Here is a 9,414-nt window from a genome sequence, read left to right as displayed (position 1 = left end):
GCATGTCCCTAGCGAAATGCAGCTGAGTGAATGGAGCGGGACACCTAAAATTGAAATGCACAAAGAGTTTTGATCTCTGACGGAGGGCTGACCAGACCGACTCTAACATTGGCTCCAATGGGGGATGGTAGCTCCTTGGAGGTGCCAAGAACAGCAGATCTCTGGAGGAGCTAGACAGTGCCTTTTGTCCATTGGGCTATGGAGTCATCATTTTGATAAACAGCATAGGACTCTGACTTATTTATAAAACTAGAATAACCAAGAAATTGACTCAAACTTGACATTGAAATAACTCAAAAACTGACTTTACAGACTGAAACCAAACTGAAATAAAAATGGTATTTACAATGACAGTGGAAGCAGCATTAATAGATCAATAGTGATACCGCTTGAGCAGCCGACCATTGATCGGCCCTCCAGGACAATCTTCCCCATTCATTTCCTTCAGAAGAAAGGCATTCTGACCCCTATATGCTGCAATCTTGAAAGGACCTTTCCACAGATTTTCGAACTTTCCGTGCTTGCCTTTCTCTTCATTCCTTACATCCCACTTCAGCACCACATCATCCAACTGAAATTTATCTGCTTTTGCTTTTCTATCATAGATTTTCTTTATCTTCTCCTGCAACTTGGATGTGTTCTTGAAAACTTCCTCTCTTGTTTGCTGCAAGTGGATCATTTGATTCAACCTTCTCTGCATGGGATCTTCCTCACTGCCAACCTCCTAAAGAAGTTTGACCACCGAGGCAGCAAGAGAAGCGGGAAATACTGTGTCTACTCCATAAGCCAGCTCAAATGGTGACATCGCAATGGATTTTTTCTGAGTGATCCGATCTGCCCAAAGTGCATGAACCAGCCTCTTGTTCCAGCTCTTCTTATTTATTTCCAGCAGCTTCTTGATGATGTTAACCAAAGATTTATTCGAAGATTCTGCCAATCCGTTGCCTTGCGGATGATAGGCAGTTGAATGACCCAAAATTATGTGATATTTATGACAAAATTCTACCATCCTTTTCGATTTGAAAGCTGCTGCATTATTAGTGATTAATTTGTTTGGACAACCAAAGCGAGACAAGATGTTATTTTTGAGAAATGAAATGATTACCGTGTCCGTCGCTTGTCTGGTAGGGGCTGCCTCAATCCATTTTGTGAAATAATCCGTCGCTGTAAGGATCCACCTATGCTGTCCGGAAGAGGCGGGATGAATTTCCCCAATGAAATCCAACCCCCACTGCTGGAATGGAGCGCTCACTTCAATAGGCTTAAGTGGTAAAGGCTGTAATTTCTGTTTTCCTTCGAAAATTTGACACTTATGACAGCGCTTGACCATCTTATGCACATCAGCAAACAAAGTAGGCCAGTAGTACCCTGCTCTCAAAATTTTGTTCGCTGTTGACTTCCAAAAAAGATGACCTCCACACTCTCCTCCGTGGAAATCCTCCATGACTTTCTTTGCCTCCTCTTCCACCAGACAATTTAACAAAATGCCACCGAGATCTTTCCAATACAGTGCAGAATTCAAAATACAAAACTTGGCAGCCTTCAATTTGAGTGTTCTCGCTTTGTTTCTAGTCATGCCGGGCAGTGGTGATAGATTTTTCAGCACATATATTATATCATAATACCATGGGGACAAAGCAAACATTTCAGATACCTGAATTGACATTCCTTCCTCATTCTCATCGGACATGGTAGCGATCAGATTTATGTCCAATGCATGCAAGTTCGATTCGGCCATCAGCTTCGCCAACCCCTGTCCTTTGACCAGCTTTGTAGGCTTTATCTCCACATCGTATTCTAGCAAGGCTGTGATCCATTTTCCTCTTCGCCCTTCCAGATTGGTTTGCACTAAAATATCTTTTACAGCAGTATTAGGAACATAGGCCAGAATGTGAGAGTGTAGGATATATACCCGGAAATCCTTCAATGCCTTCACCAATGCCAGGGCTTGCTTCTCAATGATGTTGTACTTCAAAGCTGCATCCCTTATAGCCCTGCTGAAGAATGCAATGGGTCTTTCATGATCATCCCTCTTCTGCAATAATACCGTTGCCATAGTGTGCTCAGAAGCAAATGAAAACAATATGAAATCTTGAGTGTAGTCCGGGCTAACTAGAACTGGAGCTGAAGAAAGGGCCAATTTGACCAAGTTGAAAGATTTTACAGCCTCCTCTGTCCATTTCACCTGGCTATCCTTCTTAAGCATGTTGGTCATTTCTTACCATTGAATGATTGTATTTCCTTTTTGTTCCTGGGCAGATTGATTTGCTGAATTGCTTGCACACGTGTCGGGTCTATACAAATGCCATCCTTTGAGATGATGTGCCCAAGTAATTTGCCTTCCTCCATGGAGAACAAGCTCTTCTTAGGATTCAGCGATAGACCATATTTCCTGCATTTTTGAAAGACAATTTTTAGGTGATGCATGTGTTCTTCATCAGATTTTGAAAACACCGTCAAGTCATCCAAGTACACCACCAAAAACACATCCTTCTCATTTGCAAACGCCAAGTCCATTGCCCGCTGAAATATGGCCCCTTCATTCTTTAAACCGAATGGAATTTTGGCATAGTGAAAGGTTCCCCATGGAGTGGTGAATGCTGTCTTGTCTCTATCATCTTCATGGACGGAAATTTGGTTATATCCGGAATAACCATCAAGCAGCGACATACGAGATGCCCCCACTACTCGCTGAAGTATATGGTCCATCTTGGGCAGCAGATAGTTGTCCTTCAATGAGACCTTATTTAGATTTCTGAAATCAATGCATAGGCGAATCTCACTGGTCTTCTTGCATACAGGCACTAAGTTAGATATCCAATCTGAAAATCTGATGGGCACAATGATACCTAACTTGTACAACCTATTTACCTCTTTTTCGATGGATGGCAGCAACTTTGGATTTATCCTTCTCAGCTTTTGTCTAAATGGTTTTTGGTTGGGCTTGATAGGTATTGTGTGCATAATAATATTTGTATCATAGGTCTTTAAATCAGAATAATCCCAAGCAAATACATCTGCAAATGAAGCCATCAAACTGATGTATTTGTCCTTGATATTTGGCGGTAGTGCTTTGGACAATTTTACCAACTTTGGATTGGCAGCTGTACCGATGTTGACTTCTTCTACACCCTTCTCTGTCGGCTGCAATGTTGGCTTGCAGGCTACATCATCCTCATCAAAAAGTTCCTCTAGGGGTATCAAGCCTTTATGAATGATGTTATTCTTCAGCTGTAATACGTCCATTTGATTGATCTGCACTTCATCTGTACCATTCCCTTTGTCCTCATCATTTTCCACATCGATTGAGGTTTCTTTGAACTTGCCTTTGTTGAGCAGAAAATCTTTAATCTCCTCATCATCTTGAAACACTTGCCAATATCGCTGATTGTCTGGAATGGTTGGACGGTGCTTGACATGGATTTCAAATTTATTGCTGGAGTTCATGGGGATCTTCAAGCTGCTCGTTGCCTTGGCAAGAGCATCAGCAATACTATTTTGTATATGTGGCACACATGTCAAGGTGTATTTTGAAAATAGCTTCAAAATGTCTAAAACTGCATTACGATAGGCCCGCATCCTAGGATGTTTTGCTTGATACTCACCTCTGACCTGTTTTATCACCAAATCGGAGTCGCCATATATCGAAATCCTCTTTGCATTCAACTTTCTAAGAATCTTCAGGCCAGCAATCAGAGCTTCATATTCAGCTTCATTATTTGAACATTCAAAGGCCAGCTTGTAAGAGCAAACTCTCACGCTGCTAGGCACTTTGTTTGGGGCAGAGAAAGGACTGCGTACCCAAATACCAATACCAGCGCCATCATTCCCTACTGCTCTATCAAAATACATGGTCCACAAGCCTTCTTCCTCCTCTTGTAAGTGCTGAAAATGTGTTTGTCGTGCCTTGTCTGCTTGCAGTCCATCGTTGTTGTGGGGAAAAGTATCTGACTCGGAATGACCCTATCCCTACTCTAAGGGTGATAGTTCCTTAGCAACAACTGAAAGTAAAGCTTTGATATTTTCCTTTATGAAAGTACAGAGAAGGAAGAAAAGATTGACCAACCGATATCCTTCGCTTTTGTCGATCTTGTCTTCTCTCTTCGTCCCTTGCTTCCAGCTCCTTGTTCTCTTGCCGGCCCAGCTACACAAAGATCCTGCACAAACAAGAGAGGGAAACTACAAGAAACATGTACTCATAACTGATGCATGGATTAGAGTGAATCAGATATACAAGTAAATACAATACATCAATGCAATACAAGTATATAGGAGAACATTCAAAGCTTTATTGATAGAAGTAAAAGGGTTCTGAGAAGGTTACAACCATCAATGGCTCCAATCCAGCAGCACCTCCCCAGCAGCAAGAAATCTCCTCTTCCCCTCTATAAAAGCAATCACCCAATAACTCTAACTGTAAACCAACAGCACTTCCTTGCTTTGCACAAAATTCCAGCCTCCTTAGACCTCATAGAAGAGCTCTATATATAGGATAGAAGAAGAAAGGATGAGTCAGCTTGAGACTGACATAAAGCTGCCTTGTGTCCTTTCTCTCTTCAGTTCATCTTCAGTTCTTAAGTCCACTTGGAGATCCTTGCTTACACATGGAGATCAAGTACCTCTTACTCATCACAGGGCGAATTCCTTGAACCAAGTGTCAGTTTGGAAGCTTCCTGGGCAGTTGACACCTTGCAGAATGACTGTGCCACTTGGCCAATCTCGCCCAGCGCAGGTAGCCTTCATTGGTTTTGACTTTCAGCGCAGGTACAAGGAGGAGCAGTTGACATTCAGCGCAGATGCTCAGTGGAGCAGCTGACATGATCCAAAAATAGCCTGTTTTTGAGTGTTTTCAGGTGGAGAACTGATAGGAAGTGCTGTGGTTTGCTGACCTTGTTCCTCTAGGGGTAAGAACAACATGTTTAGGGACTGAGGATCCCTGTAATTATTGACATTTCATGCTCCATGCTGCGAGGCACAAAAATGTCTATAACAGTTGCCCCCTAAAGTATGAGGCCGTTTATCGGGTGAAATGCTTTATCCAGAGGGTCCGAAGTTCATTCAAGTGCTGAGAGGTGCCCTGTAATACAATACAATACAATACATTATTTTTCATTCTGTTTTCATGATCTAGCTGAGGCGGGCATTCCCATGCTCAGCTTTATAAATACATTTTGGTACATAGAACAGATGATCGTCTGATGGTAGACTGATAATTTTCTGCTGAAATTATCATCCTTTGAGTAGGATGATCATCTGCTGCAATGATGTACATGACAAATGCTTTTATATTTCCTGAATATGTATCGCAGCCCGGATGGATGAAACTAGATCCGGGGTCTTCAAACTCGTTCGATCTTCACTCTAAGTACAAGTCGATCCATGTGAGAATTTCGCTGAAGTCGAACATGGAAAGACATCACTTGATTACGGTCAATGATGAAAACCGTTAACAAGCGCGAGAGGAATCACCGATAATGATAATGACCCTCAAGGTACTGCAGTACAATTCACGTGGCGTGAATAAAGGACTTGGCGTCGAACGCCACGCAAAATCTTCTGGTTGAAGGTCATTGATGTATACCTGTCGCCGGAAGTGAGAAACTTGCCATTGAGGCATGCAAGCTTCAAAGTACTGATGGGGTTGTTCCTAGATCAACTTCTTGGATAATGAGCTGAAGTCGACAAGAAGCGATCCGTCAAAGGAGGGCCTTAATGAATCCCACATCAATGACACGGAACGGAGCTAATGATTTTAGTGGAGGTGAAAACAAACTGTGACATATGATTCAGGGTGGCAATCATGAATGGATGAAGGATAATGTATGGCAGTGGATGGGACACGGTTGACACTTTCAGAATGACCTCTCTTGAACATATAACGACACTGATGCGATGGATCGGTAGCATTACCCCACAATGTGGATGGTTTGGCGAAGACCATGGTGATGAGACCGGTGAATGAAACAACCCAACCCGAAGTGGCACGGAAGAAAAGTGTCATGTTCAAGAGCGACTTGCTACCATTAAGCTTTGATGTTCTCCCAATTTTTCCCCAGTCATTTCTGACCAGTACCTCTTTATTTTTGTCAAGCTTGAGGAGGATAACATATGCTTGTTCTATAACCTGCCCTTCGGGCAAGCCCATCGCTATGATTTAACGAGCTTAGCGATAGGGAAACTCGTTCTCGTCTAAAGACAAGTTTGTCGCTAATTAATCATTTTAACGAGTCTAACGACAAGGAAAACTCGGTCCTTTTCATTTTTAGAGAGTCTGAAAAGGTACAGAAAGTTAACTCCATAATTCCTTTTTCGTCATCTAATCCCTTAAGTCCGAAAAAGTATAAAACAATACAGAAGGGATGGGTGTTCGGTACTTTTAACGAGCCGAACAAGACAAGCGCTCGATCTTTTTGTGTAATAATCCCTCAGGTCCAAAAAGATTAAAGTCTAAATGAGGGATAGCTCTTCCGATCCTTTTAACGAGCTGGAAGGCCAAAACTCGGCAAACTTTTCATATTTTACGAGTCTGAAAAGAGCTCAAAGAGGACTCGTCTTTTGAGGAACGAGTGATGAACAGGGATAGCAACTGATTCCAGGTACAAGTTGGAATTTTCCAATCACGGCAGTGTCATAAGGATGGCTAGGTGAAATCACTCTTCGCAGATATTCCTCAAAATGGGTAAACACACAAATGGAAGTGAATGATCGGCCAAATGACGGTGGAGGTGACGGTGCACAAACACGACCAAGGGCTTTTATGGCTGATGAATTTACGATCTCAAAAGGGTATTTACCGGTTCATTTTTTCTGAATGAGCTTGAACTCTAAAGGAAAGCCTGCTCATGAACTTATGTTTATTTTTTAACGAGCATGAACTATGCGCTAAAACTGCTCGGATCTTGCGTTTATTTTTTAACGAGCATGAACTATGTGCTAAAACTGCTCGAAATACCAGTCATAAAATAAGAATGCCTCCTCTAAGGATCCATTTTTTATAGAGCTTGCGCCTTACCACAGCTATGCTCCAACTCATCCTTCCTTTGTGTAAGTTCGGAAAACGGTTAATCTTAAAACCAGATAAATAACCGCCCCTAGCTTGCACTCCAGAAGGTTTGCATGCCCCCAGGTATAGGATAGAATTTCGAGGCTGCCCCTCCTCTCCCCCACCTCTGCTTTTCTTTGGGTGTTCACAGCTACTTGTCATCTTGCCAATCTAATATTAACGATACTAGTCTTCTCGTTATTTTAAGGGATCTTACGCGGTACTCAGTCTTCCCGTCGGCCCAACTTTTAACGAACAGCTATTTGTGACAAGAGAAGAACACTACTCAAAGACAAAACATTGCTATTATTGAGGGAGGCTTGTCTCTTTCTTATTATCCAAAGAGGGTTCTATTTGCTGCCGCAAATCAATCTCTTTCTTCGGCGATGTCTATCATTGGGTTACTCAAATATGGTTACCCTATATCACAACAATAGAATCTCTTTCTTTGGAGGCTGCCCCTACTTATCCTTCAAAACATTTGTTTTAATGGGTGAGGCTTGCTTTTCCCCAAAGATGGTTACTGCTTGTCGCAATAAGGGAATTCCTACTTGGGCAGTGCCCACCTCTTTAGACAAAGGTGACTGCCCACCTCTTTAGACAAAGGTGAATGACTCTTTAGCCAAACACATAACTTTAACAAAAGAATACTATTCCAGAACAACCCCTCTTCCATCCACGGACGGGGTACGGACTAGTCATATTCTTCTGCGGAAATTCTACCTTATACCCAGGGTTTCTTCTGCCCGGAGCAGACCAGGGTGCATGCCCCCTGGGTTCCAGTCTTTCTTTCCGAATCACTCGCACTCATCGGGAAGGAGGACTGGGGGTGGAGGCGAATCTTGTGTGAACAGACCATTTAGGAATGGTATTTGACTATTTGCGATGCGAGATCCCGGAAATGAAAGTTGGTCTACGAGCTTGACCATCCTTCCTTCGTGTGGAAAACACATTACTCTAAAGAGTGAGGAGACTATCGCTCCCATGCAATAAATATAGTCACGTCCAAGGAGTAGGTTATAATCCAAGGGTCCTTGGACGACCATCACGTTCAAATTGACGGTCTTCCCTTTCAATGTAACAGGCACATTGGGGAGGATTCCTAATGGTCGACTGGTTCCTTTATCAAAACCTGAGAGATTTCTTAACTCAGGTAAAAGCGCCGGGGAACCCAGTGCTTTCCAAGCAACAGAGGAAAGGATACTCACAGACGCCCCTTCATCAATGATAGTACCAGCCATGATCATTCTATAGATCTGGACAATGATTCTGAATGGTACACTGGCTGGTAACCGGGGTCTGCCTAGTTGATTCCAATCAAAGGATACAACCAGGTTGCTTGGTGGTGGGACCGAATATACGGCCGGATATGATCCTGATGATGTTCCTTCCTGCGATAAAGGAATGGGCGCATTGCCCTGACGCTCATCAGAGTCGGTGCTGATGAAAAGAACCTGGATGGTGTCATCCTTATTCTCTTTAGTGTGTGTTCTATGATCTGTGTGAAAAGTTGATGTCTTTCTTTTCCCTCAGCAGATTAAGGTTTTCAAAGTTGAAATATTGAAAAGTTTTGCTTCTCATCTTAGATTGCATTTAGGAAGTTGTATATATACATCTCGTGGTGATCCTTAAAGGCAAACTGCTAAGCAAGATCAACATAAAATAAATCCAATTTACAAAACAACGCTTTGTAACATAACGCAAACATCTAGAGGTCTAGGTAGAGACGTGTTCCCGCGTCGTTAAACATAGTGACTGTCGATCTCTACGAAGGTGGGTGATTCCTCCTGAGAGTCGGTGGCACTAATACGGACTTGTGCTCCCACGTACCGTCGCGTATATATTGGGAGACCCCTATAGGCAATTATCCTTTATCCATAGGAAGCCGTGTCGACCGCCCTACTGATCGCGATGCAGTGAACACAGCATTCACGAAGATCGACCACCCGTACCGTAAAACGTATTCTGTGGTTTCGCGAAAGGTTTGGCACACCCTTGCCTAGATCTCCAGAGCAGTTTCTTTTGGCCTTTTTCAAACTCTATAACTGAAAAAGTCCAACCGAGCATTTGTCACTTCGGGCTCGTTAAAACATCGAAGGCGACTAGAGTCATCTTTAGCTTTTTCTCGACTCTTAAAACATGAAAAAGCAAGTTTGTGTCTAAAAGCGTCGTTAATAAAATTTTTTTTAAGCGGAACAAAATCACCTGTTATTCCACGTTGATCTTTCAGTTGAAAAGTATGGAGCCCACCAACCAAGGAGGCAACCTTGGCGGAAGTCCAAATCCCTTCTCCTCTTGGGGAGATGTTGGTGCGCCTCATATGGCAACATTGTCACTTCCTGGATTGACAATCGGCCTCCCTGTATGGATTT

The sequence above is a fragment of the Pinus tabuliformis genome, chromosome J (genome assembly GCF_031772625.1).
Source record: "Pinus tabuliformis cultivar Carrire ecotype Pingquan chromosome J, CPIR1, whole genome shotgun sequence".
Taxonomy (NCBI): Eukaryota; Viridiplantae; Streptophyta; class Pinopsida; order Pinales; family Pinaceae; genus Pinus; species Pinus tabuliformis.
Note: the sequence above shows the minus strand (reverse complement) of the source record.